We start from the raw sequence: 21508 nt of genomic DNA, 5'->3' as shown, positions 1-21508 counted from the left end.
ACTCACCCCCAAGTAGAACTAGAAGAGGTCCGGTCAGGGCCATAGTGATCGGCGGTCACAGCCCAAAGGGGTTGCAGCCCTTGGCAGACCCTTTTTAAGCCGCAACACCAGTTCCCCTCCGGTCTTGCCCTCTTCTTTCCTTTAAGGGGGTGCTTTCTTAGTACCCAAATTAATTGAGCACTGCTTGTGAAGGCCAGAGCTTTGCTAGATCAGTGGTTTGTCCAGACCTAAGCACTTGCCCGAGCCTGGCAATCCTCTTTATTTGCAAGGCTTTATGGCTACAGAAAACTGCCAGTTAGCCTGCAACACTAATCTTACAAATACACACCACCTTCTACACAAAGGACAAATTCTAGTTCCAGCTCCTTTTTCCTGTTCTTTTGCCAACAACTCCTTCCGATTATACTCGTTTGGAGTACCCATTGTTGTTTCCTATTACCCTTTCCCATCGTTTTCCAAACTTGGGGATTACTTACATTCCTCTCCATAGCTTCCCATGGCCATCGTTCACCTTGATTTGTTCCACCACAAATGTAACAATTAGTTATATTCAATGACTTTACAAATAGATTTTTAGCAACTGTGGGAATTTCATGTTTCACTCCTGTTTCATTACAGGAGTAGCCGCAATAAAATTCCCACAGCAATTTAGTCAGATGTGACTTTCCACTCCTTCACTGGACCTTTCACTCGTGACACGTGTCCATCCTTTTTCAGCAGTTCTCACAGCTGTTTCTGTAGTTAATAAAACAAGGAATGGTCCTTCCCAGAGGGGAGATAGGTTTCCTTCTTTCCATGTTTTTATCAGAATTTTATCTCCTGGTTCTAACTGATGAATTACAAATCCTAAAGGTGGTGTTTGGGCCACCATCCCAATCTCTCTTAATTCTTTTAATCTTTTTCCAATGGTAATTATATATTGTTGGATACTATGATCCTCAATTACATTGTTCCCCAGAGGCATTCCTTGAAAATAAGGCATGCCATATAACATTTCATATGGCAATAATCCAGTCTCACTGTATGGTTTCGTTCTTATGTTTAGAAGTGCCAATGGTAAACATTTCGTCCAGGGCATTTGCGTCTCAATCATTAATTTAGCCAATTGTTGCTTTATTGTTTGATTCATTCTTTCTACCTTCCCCGAGCTTTGTGGGTGCCACGGAGTGTGGTATTCCCACTGTATACCTAATGATTGACATAATAGTTTTATTATTTTAGAAGTAAAATGTGTGCCCTGGTCAGAATCAATGTACTGGATTATCCCATATCTAGGTATCAAATGTTCCAATAAAATTTTTACCACCATCTGTGCCGTAGCTCGTGCTACAGGGTAAGCTTCTACCCACTGTGTTAAATGATCTACTATTACCAATAAATATTTTATCCTCCCTACCTTAGGCAATTCAGTGAAATCGACTTGTACTTTCTCAAAAGGTCTGTAAGCTGTTTTTCTCCCTCCCATGGCTGTTTGTCGAAACACTGTAATTTGCTTTGCTATTTCAAAAATTCCAATACCACCAAATTGTTTAAGAAAATGATCACTTAACGCTTTTGTACCCCAATGTGTTTGCGCATGCAAACATTCTAATATTCGCCTGGTGTAGGCTTTTGGCAACATTTCTTGCCCATCGGGCAGTGTCCATTTTCCTTGTTCTAATTTAGCTCCTATTTTCTCCAATTTTGTTTGTTCTTCTGGGGTAAACTTCTTCTCTCTTTCCTCTCGTTCTTCTTTGCTGGTGTCCTCCTTTGTTTGTATCTGCTAAGTTATTTCCTCTAGTTCGGTAATCTAATCCCTTTTGGTGTCCCCTCACATGTACCACTGCTATCTCCTTTGGTTCTCTTAACGCCTTCAAAATCTTTACTATTAATTCTTGATGTATTAAATTCCTCCCTTGAGTATTAATCAAACCTCTTTCTTCCCAAATTTTTCCAAAGGTGTGGACCACCCCATATGCGTATTTAGAATCTGTAAATATAGTCCCGCTTCTTCCTTTTAATAATTCCAGGGCCCTACATAGGGCATACAGCTCACAAGCCTGAGCTGACCATGATGGACTCGGAGGTCCTGATTCCACAAGTTCCAAGTCCTTATTAATTACTGCATAACCCGATTTTCTCTTCCCTTCTACCACTCTGGAGGAGCCATCTATAAACAGCGCTTCTCCATTTTCCAACTCAGCATCTCTTAAATCTGGTCTCACCTTTGTCTGGGTCTCAATTACCTCTAAACAGTTATGTTGTAATACCTCTGATGGTTCTCCAAACAAAAATTGTGCTGGACTCTGAGCAGAAGTCACCCTCAGTTCTAGGTCAGGGGAGTCTATTAGTATTGCTTCATACTTTAGGATTCGGCTGTCCGTTAACCATTTTTCTGCTTTTTGTTGTAAAACATTTCTGACATTGTGTGGGGTATACACTTTTAAAGGAGAACTAAAGGTAATCTTCCTAACTTCTTCTATTAATAATGCTGTAGCAACCAAAGCTTGGAGACAAGCAGGCCATCCTCTGCTTACTGGATCAAGTAACTTAGAACAATACCCCACGGGTTTTTTGATTCCTGCCCAGTCTTGCTAGATCTGGGAGGCTCAATACAGGTGCTTGTATTAATGCCTTTTTTACTTCCTCAAATCTCTGATCATCTTCAATAAACCATTTAAGTTGGTTATTAGTTAATTTTTCATATAAGAATTTTACTTTATCACTATAATTTTCAAGCCATGGTCTACAATATCCTAATAATCCCAGTATTTGCCTAATTTCCGTTTTAGTTTGTGGGGGTCTTAAGGATAGAATCCCAGATACCCTATCAGGATCTAACTTCTTCCCTCCCTTACTCAGCCAATGTCCTAAGTATTTTACTTCTTGTTCTACAAACTGTAGCTTTGATCGGGACACCTTTAATCCCTTTTCCCCTAGAAAATTTAACAATTTAATGGTGGCTTTTCGGATCCCCTCTTCAGTTTCTCCTGCTACTAATAAATCGTCCACATATTGCAATAATTTTACCTCCTTAGGTATTGTGAAATCTTGTAGAATTTTTTCTAAAGTTTGTCCAAATAGATTTGGTGACTCTGTAAACCCTTGTGGTAACACAGTCCATTTTAATTGTTGTTTTCGTCCTGTTTCGGGGTCCTCCCACTCAAAGGCAAAATAATCTCTGGATCCCTCATCCAGAGGACAGGCCCAAAAAGCATCTTTCAAATCTATTACACTATACCAAGTATGTTTGGGAGATATATGACTCAATAAAGTATAAGGATTTGCCACCACAGGGAATTTAGTGATTGTTCGCTGATTTACAGCTCTTAAGTCCTGCACCATCCTGTATGACCCATCCGGTTTCTTTACGGGAAGAATGGGCGTGTTATGAGGTGACATACATGGTTCTAGGGTTCCTTTTTCCAAAAGTCTGTCAACTACAGGTTTTAATCCTTTTCGACCCTCCATAGGTATAGGGTACTGCTTGATTCTAATTGGGCGGTGCGGATCTATTATTTGAACCCTTATGGGGTCCATTTTTATCTTTCCAGTTTCCCCTTCCTTATACCACACTGAGGGGTTAATAGCTTCTTCATCCTCTTGTGTTAAAGTGTGTAATTTAATCTGCAATTTGTCCCCTTGACTCTGAATGCTCAAGTTTAACTTCAAAATCAAATCCCTTCCTAATAAATTGTATTCCGCTTCAGGGAGCAAAAGTAAATCATTAAGACAAATTTTCTTTTCTGTTTCTACTTCTACATCTTTCAATATATTTACTTTAAAAGGCTCTCCTTTTGCTCCTACTACTGACACGTAACTCTTCCCTTTTTCTATTCCTTTTGGAAGTTTTTGAATGGTTGACTTTTCGGCCCCTGTATCCACTAAAAATAAAACTTCCTCTTTATGGGGACTAATTAATAATTTTATCAAGGGCTCTGTTGATGTTGAAGTCCCCAGAAGATATAACCCCTGACACCCCTAGTCTTCTTTGAACATCTTCTCATCTTGTTCCCGCTTACGGCAGTTCTTCTGAACATGTCCCCTCTTGTTACAGTAGTAACAGATGGGAATTGTAAATCTTTCTCGATAAGGCTGTCCCCGGGGTGTCTGCTCTATTCTTTTTTCCCTTTTCTCTCCAGGAGTCGCCTTATTTTTCTGACTTTCCCTTACTGCTGCTACAAAAATTTTTGCTTTTGCTTTTTGTTTTTCTTCGTCCCTCCTAACATAGACTTTCTGGGCTTCTCTAAGTAACTCCTCTAATCCTCTTTCTTGCCAATCTTCCAATTTTTCTAATTTCCTTCTTATATCCCCCCAGGATTTAGCTACAAATTGTGTTTCAAGGAGTGCGGTCCCAGCCACTGTATTCGGATCAAGTCCAGAATACATTTGTAGGTTTTTCCTCAACCTCTCCAACCATTCTGTTGGAGATTCGTCTTTCCCTTGTTGTTCATTAAATGCTTTAGTAATGTTTTGCCCTCGGGGAACCGCTTCCCTTATTCCCTGTATGATTAACGTTCTCAATACTGCTGCTGCCACAGCGCGTAAACATCCTGGCCATCCTTTACTCACGTTGTCAAGTTGTTTAGAGAAGTACCCCACTGGTCGTTTCCAGGATCCCAGCTGTTGCGTCAGCACTCCAAGAGCCAGATGTTGCCTTTCATGTGCAAACCACTCAAAAGGTTTGGTCACATCAGGTAATCCCAGAGCAGGAGCCATCATTAATGCCTTTTTCAGTTCTTTGAATGATTTCTGACATTGAGGTGTCCAAGTCAGATACTGATCCTTGGATTCCTTTAAAGCTTCGCATAATGGTTTTACATAAAGTCCATAATTCAAAATCCAAAGTCGACACCACCCAACCATTCCCAGGAAAGTTCTCAATTCTTTCAGGCTACTTGGTTCAGGAATTTGACGGATAGCTTCTTTTCTTTCATTTCCCAATTGTCTCTGTCCTTGGGATATTTCAAATCCCAAATAAATTACTGTTTCTTTTCCTATTTGGGCCTTATTTCTGGAGACTCTATATCCTCCTTGGCCTAGGAAATTTAGTAAACTGATAGCAGAACACTTCCCTTTTGGTCCTGTCTCTTCCATATCTCTAATTCCTTGGCCAATTGATTCCCAAATATCGTAGGGCTATGTTTGAATCCTTGTGGAAGTACAGTCCATGTCAATTGGGTCTTTTGTCCTGTGGCCGGACTTTCCCACTCAAAAGCAAATATGTTTTGGCTGCCTATATCTAGAGGCATGCAGAAGAAGGCATCCTTTAAATCTAGTACAGTAAACCATTTATGTTCCTCTTTCAAAGAAGTCAGTAGAGTATATGGATTAGCCACTACTGGGTGTATATCTTGGACTATCTGATTTATAACTCTTAAATCCTGAACCAGTCGGTATTCCTTGCCTCCAGATTTCCTTACTGGTTGCGACGAGTGAGGGAAGGCAAGCAGTCGACTCAATATGAGTGATAAGGCAAGCTTCAACTTTATTGCAAAACCTTACACATATTTATACACTAAGTTCTACCTTATGCATACTTGTCTTACAATTATTGGCTTAGCTCTAAAGATTGCATTATCATACTCCTCCTACTTGCGGTTACTGCTACGTGGTCCGGGTTCCATCCTGTTTTTCTTATACAGTGCTTCTTCTTAGCTGTTTACCACAGCTCCTTCTCCTCAAGGCCGAGCCCTGCAGATGTCCAGCTGTTTACCAGCTTCCCAATGCCACAGCTCCCTCTTCTCAAGGCCGAGCCGTGCAGATATCCAGCTGTTTACCAGCTTCTCAATGCTGCAGCTCCTTCTCCTTAAGGTCGAGCCGTGCAGAGTGATCCCAACGCTGGTAATATGGGAGTGTTATATTCCGATTCACACTCTACCAATAGTCCATATTCTAAAAATTTTGTAATCAACCCCTCTAATCCTTTTCGAGCCTCCCACTTAATAGGATATTGTTTTTGTCTTACCGGCTTGGCTCCAGGTTTTAAAATCACCTTTACCACCTCTGCCAATTTAGATCGTCCCAGAATTCCACTCGCCCAGACCAAAGGAATAACTGCATTTTCCACTTCTTCTGGAATCTGTTCTTCCCTGTAGGAATCCTGTAACATAAACACTCTTGCCTCTATGGCTTTTGATTCTGGTATTAATAATTTAATCTCTCCATCTTTGAAAGTTATTTGTGCATCTGATTTACTCAATAGATCTCGTCCCAACAAAGACAGTGGACATTCAGGCATATACAGAAACTGGTGAGTTACCCATTGTTTTCCCAATTTAAACTTTAATGGCTCTAAAAATGGCCAATTTTCCTTCTGCCCTGTCGCACCAACAACATCTACTGATTTGTGACTAAATTTCCCTTTACATGTATTCAATACCGAGTAAGTAGCTCCAGAAACTCTATTTCTTCATTCCCTAGCTTCAATGTAACCAGAGGTTCAGCTAGGGTTGATTCCCCCGGTCCCCTTCATTGTTCTTCATCCAGAGTCATTAATTTAGTTGCCCGGAGAGATGGATCTAATTCTCCTGCCTTAGGACATTCTCTTTTCCAGTGCCCATGCTCCTTGCAAACAGCACATTGGTCTTCTGCTAATCGGGGCTTTACTTTCCTCCTTTCTCCAATGTTTATTCCCCGTCCTCTTCCTCTACCTCTTCTATGATTTTCTGATAAAATCGCTAATAATTTTCCATCCCTTCGGGCTTGCCTTACCTCTTTTTCTTTTTCTCTGTTGTTATATACAGCCCAAGCAATTTCAAGCATTTTACCTTAGCCACCCTTTCGGGATCCTCCCGATAGGTACCTGCAGTCTCTTTCCATGATCTTAAATCAGTAACTGAAAAAGGAACTGTCACCACCACTGGACCATCATTCCCCACCGCTTCTCGGAGAGGGGCTTGGAGGGAAGTTAGTCTTACTTCCCCCCTCCTTCCCCGTGTTCTTCCTGAAATTGGGCTAAATCCCCCTGCTTCCCCTTCCTTGGGAGAAGTAGGAGGACTATCATCCTCTGAATTTTGGACGTCTCTTCCCCTTTCCCACCTTCAGTGAGGAGCAACCATTAATTCAATATCTTCCTCCTCAGTTCCATTTTTCCAACAATTTTCTTTAGTATTATAAGTAGAACAACCCCTTTTCGAGTTCTCATCACATTTTCCCTTTTTCACAATCTTTACCATGGGATCATACGGATGCATTCCACACTGTGTCTGCCATTCTGGATGATTTTGTAGTGTAAAGAATAAATCAACTTAAGCCATTTCTTCCCATTTACCCTCCTTTTTACAAAACAACATTAATTGCAAGATGGTGTTATGTTACAATGTCCCATTTTCTGGCCATTTCTCCCCACTGTCCAACCTATACATTGGCCACCAATGATTGTAATACTCAATTAATTGTTTCTGAGTCAGAGGATCACCTCCCAGATCTTTCCAGTGTCTTAAAATACATCCCAAAGGTGTCTTTTGCGGAATAGCTTTCTTACTCGGAAACGTTCCCATTTTCCCAAGACTAGTGGGTGTGATTGTGCACTATCACAGGCACTAGTCGGTCGGACCCCTACTCTCCTCGAGGGTCCCTCCGGATTTTCTAGCCCCCTGCTAGAAATCCCCCAACCTCCTTACCTGGGCCCCTAGCCCAACCTTGCAAGGCTTTCACCGTGACTTATAGGCAGGCGTTACTCGTGAGGGTCTCATACCCTCACCCTTTCCAGAGGTACCTTTCAGCCCTACTCTGCGTAGCTTTCGCCGCGCCTTACGAGCGAGCTAGTGGGACTCGAACCCACGTTACTTCAATTCCTTAAAAGAATGCCTTATTACCTTTCCAGGGGACTTGCTCAGAATTCTTCGGTCCGGGGATCAGAGGTTGTCCTGGTTTCAGCCAGGGTAGAGTTAATTTTCTTCATAGAAGCTAGCGTGAGGCTCTGTTTTGGATTTGGGATGAGAAAATGTTGATAAGGTGCTGATGTTTTGAGTTGTTGCTAAGTAGTCAAGGACAGTCCAGCTTCTCGTGCTGGCCTGCAGGGAGCAGGCTGGGGGTGCACAGGAAGCTGGGAGGGGACACAGCTGGGACAGCTGACCCAGGCTGGCCAAAGAGATATTCCATACCATATAACGTCATGCTCAGTATATAAAGCTGGGACGAAGAAGAAGGAAGGGGTGGAGGGACGTTCGGAGTTATGGCGTCTGTCTTCCCAAGAAACCATTACGTGTGACGGAGCCCTGCTTCCCTGGAGATGGCTGAACACCTGCCTGTCCATGGGGAGTAGTGAATGAATTCTTTGTCTTGCTTTGCTTGCGTGCGCGTCTTTTGCTTTACTTATTAAACTGCCTTTATCTCAAACCATGAGTTTCCTCATTTTTACTTTTCCGATTCTCTCCCCCGTCCCACCGTGGGGGAGTCAGTGAGCGGCTGTGTGGGGCTTAGCTGCCAGCTGGGGCTAAACCACGGCAGAGGTTCTCCCCGAGAATCCCTCGGTGCCGGCTGGAGGTCCTGTGATCCCACGGATCCGTTGAGATTCACAAGCAGTGTCCCATCTGGGTCGCCAAAACTGTCACCGAAATCGGGAATAAACCTCGTAACACCAATGTAGTGTTAAAAGGCAGGCATTCTTTATTCACGGCGCCGGGAACACGGGGGATAGCTCCTCCCAAATCGTGCTCATCGATCAGTTCAAAAATCAAACATTTATAGGCCTATGATTACAAGATTAATACATATTCATCAAGTTTCCATACAATGATTGGTTAAGTATTCCTCGCCTACCATGTAAATGACCACGCATGCTCACTATAATTTCTTGGGATTTTACTTCCTTAATCTTTTGAGTCGGAGGGTTTCTTGAGTGGGTGGTCTCTGAGTCGGTGGTCGCGATCTCCCCCTGCCGGAATTACCTTTCCCTCTAAGTTCGTTTAAACTTGGCAACACTAAATAGATCTTCACGGGCTATCGGTCCAACATGCAATCATTCACCCCACAGTCCTTTGTTTTAAGACAAGACTATAGAATGAATAATTACCTACCCACCAGACTGTAGAACTGACCAAGGTGTTCCTTCTTTCTAGCTACTTGTTATTAGAACAAAACATAATACCATGATCACAATGTTACGCTTAACTCCTTGATAATTAAATGAAGATGGGAAGGGTTAGGTGGGTTCTCGAGCAGCATTGCTGGTGCATAATGTTCTTATAGTTACAACTTGCTACAAATTCACAAACCTATTTTCTAACCCTATTTTATTTTAATTCCCTACCACTTTGGTTGCAACCCTACCTCTCAGGAGGGAAAGGGTTGGTTGATATTCCTGTTTTTGGGACAGTCGACAGATGATATCAGGAGAAAGTTACTGAAAGTGCAAGGAACGGATGTGAGAGATTTAGAGAAATTGCTGGAGACTGCTTGGCAAGTGTATTGGAATAGAGATAGTCAGAAACAGAGAGAGCAATGGGCAAAACAACTGCCAATGCTACAGGGGCTTCTTTGCGCACCACAGGGGGCCAGGTAACCTCTGGGAACCCACCAGGAAACAACACTAATAGGAGGAGAGGAGCCCTGAGAAGCAGTGTAGAAGTGCCCCATGTAGGGGAAATCAACCCCTCCCGAAAGATCAGCATGCCTATTGTAAGCAAATGGGGCATTGGAAAAAGGAGTGCCTGAGACTGGGCAAGTCGGTGATGGTTACTGACCTGGAAGATAATTGACAGGGACCAGGGGAATCTTCCCTAACAGAACCCTTGGTAAATTTCAGTTAGGGAAAAAAGAGAAACTTGTAGAATTTTTAGTTGATACTGGGGCTACATTTTCGGTTTTAAATCAAGCTTTAATACTTACGGATGATGATTTTGTAACGGTAAAGGGAGCTACTGGCCAAAGTGAAAAGGCATACTTTTTAAAACCTCTTAAATTTAGATTGGGAAAACAATTGGGAATACACAAATTCTTATACATGCCTAACTCACCAAAACCTCTATTGGGGCAAGACTTAATGGAACAACTAAAAGCAGAGATAACATTTGAGAAAGGACAAGTAGAACTTCGAGTGGACATAACCAGCTGGGATAACCAGACTTCTAAGTCTGGCCCTCATAGATACTCCTGTTAGCTCAGAAGTACCTGAGGAAATCCAGAACCAAGTATATCCAGGGGTATGGGCCTCAGAAATACCAGGAAAAGCGAAAAACGCCTCCCCAATGATAGTCAGACTCAAATCAGGGGCGCGGCCTGTAAGAATTAAGCAATATCCCCTCAGAACCAAAGATAGGGAAGGAATTCGATCAATAATCAACCGGTTTATCAAATATGGGCTACTAATAGAATGTGAATCGGAATATAACACTCCCATTTTACCTGTCAAAAAGCCAGATGGTAGTTATCGAATAGTATAGGATCTCAGAGCCATTAATAGAATTATTGAAGATCTGCATCCTGTCGTAGCAAACCCATATACATTATTAACTAAATTGACACTTGAATTGGCCTGGTTTACTGTATTGGACCTAAAAGACGCCTTCTTTTGCCTACCTTTGTGTCCAGAGAGCCAGTTGCTGTTTGCATTTGAGTGGGAAAACCCTGACTCTGGGAGAAAGACACAACTAACATGGACTGTGTTACCACAAGGGTTTAAAAAGAGCCCCACTCTTTTTGGAAACCAACTAGCCAAGGACTTGGAGCAGTGGGAGTGACCACATGGAGATGGAATGATATTACAATATGTAGATGATCTATTGATAGCCACTAAAACAAAGGAACTATGTCTAATACGGACAGTCGGTCTGCTAAATGTCCTTGGACTTAATGGCTATCGAGTCTCTCCACAGAAAGCCCAAATGGCTCAGCGGCAGGTAACTTACCTCGGATACGAGATAACTGCTGGCCAGAGGACCCCAGGAACAGCAAGAAAGGAGGCCATCTGCCAAACTCCTCGACCACAGACAGCTAAAGAACTCCATACGTTTTTAGGGATGACGGGATGGTGTCGCCTATGGATATATAACTACGGACTCTTGGTAAGGCCACTCTATGAACTGTTGAAATTTAATCCAAGAGACCTCACCTGGAATGGGGAAGCAGAGAGAGCATTCCAGCAACTGAAAAGGAAACTAATGGACGCCCCTACCTTGGGGTTATCAGATATTACTAAGACATTCTGGCTGTTCTCCCATGAGAAGCAGGGAATAGCCCTGGGAATCCTAGCCCAAAACTTGGGACCATATAGAAGAGCAGTGGCGTATTTCTCCAAACAACTTGATGAAGTAAGTAAAGGATGGCCTAGCTGCTTAAGGGCGGTAGCAGCATTGGTGCTAAATATTCAAGAAGCACGTAAATTTACATTGGGCCAAAAGATTACAGTACTGATATCTCATACTGTATCTACAGTATTAGAGGTAAAAGGGGGGCACTGGCTCTCACCACAGAGATTCCTTAAATATCAGGCTGTTCTGGTAGAACAGGATGATGTGGAAATAATGGTTACTAACATTGTCAATCCAGCAGCTTTCCTCAGTGGAACCACGGGAGAACCGGTATCCCATGACTGCTTGGAAACGATTGAAGCAGTCTATTCCAGCCGACCCGACCTAAAAGAGGAGCCGCTGGAAGATGCTGAGGACTCCTGGTACACAGACAGAAGTAGCTTTGTTCGACAAGGCATCCGCAAAGCAGGGTATGCGGTAACCACTATGGATCAGGTAATAGAATCCAAAGCCCTTGCCCCAAATAACTCGGCACAAAAAGCAGAAATAATAGCCTTAACCTGAGCGTTGGAGCTAGCCAAGGGCAAGAAGGTTAATATCTGGACGGACTCCAAATATGCTTTTGGGGTAGTCCATGCCCATGGAGCCATATGGAAAGAAAGGGGACTCCTATCCACCCAAGGAAAACATATAAAACACGCTGAAGAAATTCTTAGGCTCCTGGAAGCAGTGCAGCTACCCGAAAAAGTAGCTATCATGCATTGCAAGGCTCATCAGAAAGGAAATGCTGCCCAAGGGTTGGGCAATGCTATGGCGGATCGTGAAGCCAAAAGAGCAGCTGAAAAAGGTGAATTAGAGGTGCAGTCTTTGGTCCCAGATGGTAAAATACAAATTGATTGTGTACCCAGGTATTCCAAAGAGGATCAGAAATTAGTTGAAGACTTAGGTGGAGAAACAGGGAAAGATAGGTGGGCAAAGACACCGCAGGGCAAAATAATAATCCCATTTGCGTTATTGTGGGCCATAGTTATAGCAGAACACAGGAAATCTCATTGGGGAGCTGAGGCACTGTATAAACATTTGAGTCAGCGTATAGTTGCCCAGAACCTCTACACCACTGTTAGACAAGTGACACAGCAGTGTGAAATATGTTTGCAAAACAATCCTAAAATAAACCCTAAAGTCCAACCCGGACAAATAGGGAAAGGAAACCATCCAGGGCAGCAGTGGCAAATTGACTTCTCAGAACTCCCAAGAAAAGGGGGGGTTCCAATATTTGTTGGTTCTAACAGACACCTTTTCAGGCTGACCAGAAGCATTCCCTTGCCGAACTAATAAGGCTAGGGAGGTAACCAAAGCACTACTACAGGAAATAATCCCAAGATTCGGGATTCCTGAAAAAATCTCCTCGGATAGAGGACCACATTTTATTGCAAAAATTGTTCAACAAGTTAGTAAACTCCTGGGAATAGATAGGCAGTTATGAGAGAAGGGGTTAAGGGAATCTTAGCAGTTAATTAGTAGATAAGGTTTGAAATCTTGTTAGCTATTGCGCAAAGTAACTAAAGCAGGAGATCTGTAGTTCCTTACAAAGACAGTTCCTGATAAACTGACAGGAGTGAGAAGACTTGTGACTCCTCACAAGGACAGTCCCTGATAAGAATTAGGAACTTGCCTCAAGAAACTAGCTAAAACCGACCCTGCGGTTTGAGTGAGAACCAAGGAACAACCGAGTCTGCACAGGGACAAAAGGTTACCAGCGGTGACAAAGAGGAACCACCAACCTTCATCCCCACGACCCCCGATGACCACCACTAGGAGGCAATGCGCAAGCGCAGATGGGAGGGGTTCATGGAAATAACGTCTTGGAACTCATTTCAATTCAATACAAAGCGGGGACAGGTCATGCATATGTATAGGCATATTGCGAAACTTTATGTATATGCAACACTTTGCTGTATATATTCGAAGTAAGTGCCGCATTGGGGTGCGCACGGTTTTTGGTGGGACTACCCCCCCGTGCTGCCCAGCGCTGAATAAACATACCTACTTTGCAATCTTACAGATTGTGGAGTCTGTTTTCCGCACGTCAGTTACATACCTCATATAGGCCACAAGCAAGTGGTCAAGTGGAAAAGATGAACCACTTAAGTTATAGATTGTAAAATTAGGGCAGGAGGCTGGATTATCTTGGCCACAATCATTATCTTTGGCACTCCTGAGGATTAGAACTAAGCCCAGAAATAAAGAGGGGTTGAGCCCTTTTGAAATATTGTACGGGAGACCCTATATTGTACAGGCGGGAATATCAGCTCAGATTGGAGACGAAACGTTATCTGATTATGTGATAAACCTACAAAAACAACTTCAGGAGATAGAGAAACTGGTCTTAGGAACCAGAGCCCGAGGTCTTGATGGGCCGGTGCATGATATTAAGCCTGGTGATTCTGTGTATGTAAAGTCCTTTACAGATCCACCTCTGGAACCAAAGTGGGAAGGCCCCTTCCAGGTGCTGCTGACATCCCATACAGTGATCAAGATTAAAGAACAGACCTCGTGGGTGCATCACACCAGAGTGAAGAAGGCCCCTAAACCACAATGGGAATCAACACCTATGGGACCATTGAAGCTTCGCATTCAAAAGTGATGATATGGATTCTTATGACTCTGCTAAACTGTAACTTAATAAGTGCTTGAGATTGGCCTTGGACAGATGCTTATTTTGGGTATACGGGAAGCTTGGGAAATGGTCTAAAAGGGTTGAAATTGGTAACTGTGATAATATATAAAAACAACATTAACAATAGTAAATCTTATCCTTTGGTGTAAACTAAAGGAACTTATTGGACAAATATGGGCCCTAAAAATAATGATGAAACATAACAAACCACTTATTAAAGCAAAAGAATTTGCTTAGGGGAAAGAAAAGGGGGGAATTGATATAGAGACATAACTATCTGCTTTTAAACACTTAGATATCGATATTTGTCAAGGACTGACTTGCTAAACAAAGGAAGTGTGAAATATGTTTATCTGATTCGTGTGATGAAGTGTAATCTTCTGTACTTTCATGGATTTCTCCTGCACCATAAAAAGGGGTATTTTACAGGAGAAAGTTAAACTACTTTGCTGGTATATCAGCTCAAACCAGTTTGACCACTGACCGCATAGTATTGTGTAAAGAAAGTGCATGCATAAGGTTTGGGGTCATCCTGGGGGCACGCCGAGGAAGATTCGAGAAGACTCTAGCAGGAGAAGAGGGCATGCGCTGAAGAAGACACGCCTGTTCATTAATATGTATTAGAAGACACGCCTATTCATGAATATGTATTAGCGAACAGGATCACGCTGAGGAAGAGTCGAGAAGATTCTAGAAGGAGAAGAGGGCATGCGCCGAAGAAGACACGCCTATTCATGAATATGTATTAACGGACAGGATATAAACCAGGAACAGGAACTGAACCGCGTGCGTCTTGGTGGAGCGGAGACTCCCAGCGCACCCAGCGCTGTTTGCTTGCCTCTATTCGCTTAATAAATTGTAAATTTGAATTAGAATCCTGTTTGGGACTAAATCATTTATAACAGGGGGAAATGTAACCAAGGTGGTAGGGAATTAAAATAAAATAGGGTTAGAAAATAGGTTTGTGAATTTGTAGCAAGTTGTAACTATAAGAACATTATGCACCAGCAATGCTGCTCGAGAACCCACCTAACCCTTCCCATCTTGATTTAATTATCAAGGAGTTAAGTGTAACATTGTGATCATGGTATTATGTTTTGTTCTAATAACAAGTAGCTAGAAAGAAGGAACACCTTGGTCAGTTCTATGGTCCGGTGGGTAGGTAATTATTCATTCTATAGTCTTGTCTTAAAACAAAGGACTGTGGGGTGAATTATTGCATATTGGACCGATAGCCCGTGAAGATCTATTGAGTGTTGCCAAGCTTAAGTGAACTTTGTAGGAAAGGTAATTCCGGCAGGGGGAGATCGCGACCACCGACTCAGAGACCACCCACTCAAGAAACCCTCCGACTCAAAAGATTAAGGAAGTAAAATCCCAAGAAATCATAGTGAGCATGCGTGGTCATTTACATGTGAGGCGAGGAATACTTAGCCAATCATTGTATGCAAACTTGATGAATATGTATTAATCTTGTAATCATAGGCCTATAAATGTTTGATTTTTGAACTGATCGATGAGCACGATTTGGGAGGAGCTATCCCCCGTGTTCCCGGCGCCGTGAATAAAGAATGCCTGCCTTTTAACACTACATTGGTGTTACGAGGTTTATTCCCGATTTCAGTGACAGGGTCTAAAGGAATATATTTCTGCATCCCTTCTTTTAATCGGTTCAAAAAATCAGTAGGGACAAACATCCAAGGAGAAGAAACTATCCTTAGGAGACCTGTGACCATAAAAGGGAAAAAGGAGTAAGGGGCTAACTCCCCAACCAACCACCCGAGACACCCGCGCATGCGTAGTGTAGTTTTGCAACACCAGCATTATGTCAATGTAGTAGATAGGCAGGGAGGTGGAGGTTTCTCAGAAAATGTGTGAATATTCATGTCTTTAAGGTATATAAAGGATGAACTTTTGTTTCAAGGCACACATGTTAGGAGGAGATATCTCCCATGCATCCGGCGCTGCAATAAAGATGTCTGCTTAATAACACTTTGATGTTACTGAGTTTATATTTTTTAATCATTTGGCACCCCAGATGGGACCTCCTCTGTTCGGCTGCGGGACTTGATGAGTCTGGGACTTTCTTGGGTACCCCCGGAGATCTTTTCCAGAGACACTCCTGTTCTCAGCTAGATCACTGCGGGAACAGACAAAGACCCTCTGGTAAGAAGACATCTTTAAATCTTGAATTTGGTAAGACGATTGATCGCATTGGCAACCATACATAAGACGTGAAGGGAATCACGCAGGTCGGCATATACCAGGTTGCAGGCACCTTACAGGTACACATTTGCTTATTTGGGTTTTTGGTATTAGGGGCTAGTTCCCGTTTGGAGGCGATTACATCCCCATTTGGAAGGGTTAAATATCCCATTTGGTATTAGGGGCTGTGTCCCCATTTGGAAACAGGTCTCCCTCTGGGGAGGGGCTAAAACCGGGCTCACTAGAGTTGAACCTAGGGGTAGGTTCAACATGCCAGAGTTGAAATCTATAGCCCGGCTCAGGTGCATCTACACCAATGCACGCAGCATGGGCACCAAACAGGAGGATCTGGAAGCCATTGTGCAGCGCGACAGCTATGACGTAGTTGCCATCACAGAAACATGGTGGGATGCTTCTCATGACTGGAGTGCTGCAATGGATGGCTATAAGCTCTTCCGAAGGGATAGAATGGGAAGGAGAGGCGGTGGGGTGGCTCTGTATGTTAGGGAGTGTTTTGATTGCATAGAAATCGAAGATTGTGAAGACCAAGTAGAGTGCTTGTGGGTAAGGATGAGGGGGAAGGCCAATGAGGCAGACATCCTGCTGGGAGTCTGTTACAGGCCCCCCAACCAGGATGAAGAGACGGATGAGACATTCTATAAGCGACTGGCGGAGGTCTCGCATTCGCTGGCCCTTGTTCTTGTGGGGGACTTCAACCTACCGGACATCTGCTGGAAGTATAACACGGCAGAGAGGAAACAGTCTAGGAGGTTCCTGGGGTGTGTGGAGGATAACTTCCTGGCACAGCTGGTAAGTGAGCCCACCAGGGGAGGTGCCTTGCTTGACCTGCTGTTTACAAACAGAGAAGGACTGGTGGGAGATGTGGTGGTCGGAGGCCGTCTTGGGCTTAGCGACCATGACATGATAGAATTCTCAATTCTGAGCAAAGTAAGGAGAGGGGTCAGCAAAACTGCTATCATGGACCTCCGGAGGGTAGACTTAGGCCTGTTCAGGTCACTGGTTGAGAGAGTCCCTTGGGAGACAGTCCTGAAGGACAAAGGGGTCCAGGAAGGCTGGACAGTCTTCAGGAAGGAAATCTTAAAGGCACAGGAGCAGGCGGTCCCCATGTGCCGTAAGAAGAGCTGGCGGGGAAGGCGACCGGCCTGGCTGAACAGGGAGATTTTGCTGGGATTCAGGGAAAAGAGGAGAGTTTATCACCTCTGGAAGAAGGGGCAGGCAACTCAAGAAGAGAACAAGGATCTTGTTAGGACAAGCAGGGACAAAATTAGAAAGGCAAAAGCCCAGCTAGAGCTCAGTCTGGTCACAGTTGTAAAGGATAATAAAAGATGCTTCTACAAATATATTAACAACAAAAAGAGCGGCAAGGAGAATCTCCATCCCTTACTGGATATTGCGAGGAACATTGTCTCCAAGGACAAGGGCAAGGCTGAGGTACTTAATGCCTTCTTTGCCTCAGTCTTTAATAGCCAGTCCAGGTATACACAGGGTATTCAGCCCCCTGAGCTAGAAGATGGGGATGGAGAGCACAATAACCCACCCATAATCCAGGAGGAAGCAGTTAAGGACCTGTTAAGCCACCTGGACACCCACAAGTCTATGGGGCCTGATGGGATCCACCCAAGAGTACTGAGAGAGCTGGCGGAGGAGCTAGCCAAGCCACTCTCCATCATTTATCAGCAGTCCTGGTTAACAGGGGAGGTCCCAGAAGACTGGAGGCTTGCCAATGTGAGACCCATCAACAAGAAAGGCCGGAAGGAGGATCCTGGGAACTACAGGCCTGTCAGCCTGACCTCCATACCGGGGAAGATCATGGAGCGGTTCGTCTTGAGGGTGCTCACAGGGCCTGTGCAGGACAACCAAGGGATCAGGCCCAGCCAGCAATCTAAATCTCCCCTGGTGCAACTTGAGGCCATTTCCTCTCGTCCTATCACTAGGTACTTGGGAGAAGAGACCAACACCCTCATCACCACAACCCCCTTTCAGGTAGTTGTAGAGAGCGATAAGGTCACCTCTCAGTCTCTTCTTCTCCAGACTAAACAACCCCAGTTCCCTCAGCCGCTCCTCATAAGACTTGTGCTCCAGACCCCTCACCAGCTTCGTTGCCCTTCTCTGGACACGCTCCAGCACTTCAACGTCCTTCTTGTAGTGAGGGGCCCAAAACTGAACACAGGATTCAAGGTGCGGCCTCACCAGTGCCGAGTACAGGGGCCAATCACTTCCCTACTCCTGCTGGCCACGCTATTCCTGATACAGGCCAGGACGCTGTTGGCCTTCTTGGCCACCTGGGCACACTGCTGGCTCATGTTCAGCCGGCTGTCAACCAGCACCCCCAGGTCCCTTTCCGCCGGGCTGCTCTCTAGCCACTCCTCCCCAAGCCTGTAGCGTTGCATGGGGTTGTTGTGGCCAAAGTGCAGGACCCTGCACTTGGCCTTATTAAACCTCATACAGTTGGCCTCTGCCCATCGATCCAGCCTGTCCAGATCCCTCTGCAGAGCCCTCCTACCCTCCAGCAGATCAACACTCCCACCCAACTTGGTGTCGTCTGCAAACTTACTGAGGGAGCACTCAATTCCCTCATCCAGATCATCAATAAAGATATTGAACAAGACCGGCCCCAGAACCGAGCCCTGGGGAACACCGCTTGTGACCGGCCACCAGCCGGATTTAACGCCATTCACCACGACTCTCTGGGCTCGGCCATCCAGCCAGTTCCTCACCCAGCGAACAGTAAACCTGTCTAAGCCACGAGCCGCCAGTTTCTCCAGGAGAATGCTGTGGGAGACGCTGTCAAAGGCTTTATTAAAGTCCCGGTAGACAACATCCACAACCTTTCCCTCATCCACTAGGCGGGTCACCTGGTCATAGAAGGAAATCAGGTTGGTCAAGCAGGACCTGCCTTTCATGAACCCATGCTGGCTGGGCCTGATCCCTTGGTTGTCCTGCACAGGCCCTGTGAGCACTCTCAAGACCAACCGCTCCATAATCTTCCCCGGTACGGAGGTCAGGCTGACAGGCCTGTAGTTCCCAGGATCCTCCTTCCGGCCTTTCTTGTAGACGGGCGTCACATTGGCAAGCCTCCAGTCTTCTGGGACCTCCCCTGTTAACCAGGACTGCTGATAAATGATGGAGAGTGGCTTGGCAAGCTCCTCTGCCAGCTCTCTCAGTACTCTCGGGTGGATCCCATCAGGCCCCATAGACTTGTGGGTGTCCAGGTGGTTTAGCATGTCCTTGACTGCTTCCTCCTGGATTATGAGGAGCACATTGTGCTCTCCATCCCCATCTTCCAGCTCAGGGGGCTGAATACCCTGTGGATACCTGGACTGGCTATTAAAGACTGAGGCGAAGAGGGCATTAAGTACCTCAGCCTTGTCCTCGTCCTTGGAGACAATGTTCCCCACCGTATCCAGTAGGGGATGGAGATTCTCCTTGCCTCTCTTTTTGTTGTTAATATATTTGTAAAAACATTTTTTATTATCCTTTACGACTGTGGCCAGACTGAGCTCTAGCTGGGCTTTTGCCTTTCTAATTTTGTCCCTGCTTGACCTAACGAGATCCTTGTACTCTTCGTGAGTTGCCTGCCCCTTCTTACAGAGGTGATAAACTCTGGATGGAGTTAACTTTCCCCATAGCAGCCCTCACGGTGCTGTGCTTTGTACTGGTAGCTAGAAAAGTGTTGATAACACACCAGTGTTTTGGCTACTGCTGGGCAGCGTTCACACAGCATTAAGGCTGTCTCTCCAACATTTCCCCCCACCAGTAGGCAGGAGGTGGGCAAGATCTTGAGAGGGGACACAGCCAGGACAGCTGACCCAAACTGGCCAAAGGGATATTCCAATACCATATGACATCAGATCAGCAATAAAAGCTAAGAGAAATGAGGAGGAGCGGGGGGCATTCGTTTTCCAGTGTTTGTCTTCCAGAGCAACTGCTACACGTACTGAAGCTTCTAGCAACTTGTCGCAGAAGCCACCCCTGCAACCCCCCACCACTACCAAAACCTTGCCATGCAAACCCAGTACAGAGATATATAGAGAGAGATATATATATACACACACACAAAGGTACCTGTTAAAAAGTTCCCTTTGAGTTAAGTGAAATATGTCGAATGTCTTCGTAATTCTCAATGGGTGAAGGGTTGATCCTCAAAGCAGGGGTTTCAGTCCAGGACTCTGACGGTCTTCGGCAACAGTCCTCCAAACTTCAAAAACTTAGGAGTTCGCGAGCTCTGAGAGGCATCCCACTCAGAGGGAGATGCTGTTCTCAGCCCTCTGCATTCCAGGAGAGCTCAGAGGGCCTCACGTGGGACCTCTGTTTATAGGGTCATGAGATGATTGACTTCAGGCATCAGTGAATTTCCATCCTGGCCACCACCCAGACAGGTAATTTCTCAAATCTCCAGTAGCGCTGGTACCGGTCGCTCTAGGGCTGTCAGGAGATGGTTAGTCCTGTTCTCATTCCTCACCTTGGTTAGGTAACCGCATTCCCGACACAATCAATGCCATCCCCCACCTCAGCTACGCAAGAGTGCTTGGTATGGTCAAGGGGCTCCAAAATGCCAAACTCTTTGTTCAAAGGCCAAGGCTTGCTAGGCAACTGAATTCCTCAGGTTGTAGAATGGCCCAGAAGCAAGGCGAGGAGGGGATGGTGGAAATGTACCAGCACAGGGACCTGCACAGGAGATCCAGTCTTTAGGAATAAAATGACAAGATGGATGTCGTCAGATCCCAAAGGATGTGACCAACAAAATAACAGCTATGTCTCCACCAACTAGCAAAAAGGAAACACAAGCTTTTTTAGGTGTTGTGGGCTTTTGGAGAATGCATATTCCAAATTATAGTCTGATTGTCAGCCTTCTCTATCAAGTGACCTGGAAGAAAAAAGCTTTCAAATGGGGCCCTGAGCAATGACAAGCCTTTGAACAAATTAAACAGGAGATAGTGCATGCAGTAGCCCTTGGGCTAGTCCGGGCAGGACAAGATGTTAAAAATGTGCTGTATACCACAGCCGGGAAGAATGGCCCTACCTGGAGTCTCTGGCAGAAGGCACCAGGAGAGACTCGAGGCCGACCCCTAGGGTTTTAGAGTCGGGGATATAGGGGATCTGAGGCCCACTATACTCCAACTGAAAAGGAGATATTGGCAGCATATGAAGGAGTTCGAGCTGCCTCAGAAGTGGTTGTTACTGAAGCACAGCTCCTCCTGGCATGCCGACTGCCGGTGCTGGGCTGGATGTTCAAAGGGAGGGTCCCCTCTACACATCATGCAACTGATGCTACGTGGGGTAAGCGGGTCGCTGTGGAGTAATCGCTGAGGGGTACTTTGGAAATTTACCCTCTAAGAACAGCCTTGAAACCAGGTGGAACGTAGCACTAATGTACAACGGGTCTGTGCCATGGAGATTCCCTGGACGGCCCTGGATGTTGACAACA

Source organism: Phaethon aethereus (assembly GCF_964289735.1).
Source record: "Phaethon aethereus genome assembly, chromosome: W".
NCBI classification, from domain to species: domain Eukaryota; kingdom Metazoa; phylum Chordata; class Aves; order Phaethontiformes; family Phaethontidae; genus Phaethon; species Phaethon aethereus.
The sequence above is the reverse complement of the archived record's forward strand: the minus strand, read 5'-3'. Positions refer to the sequence as shown.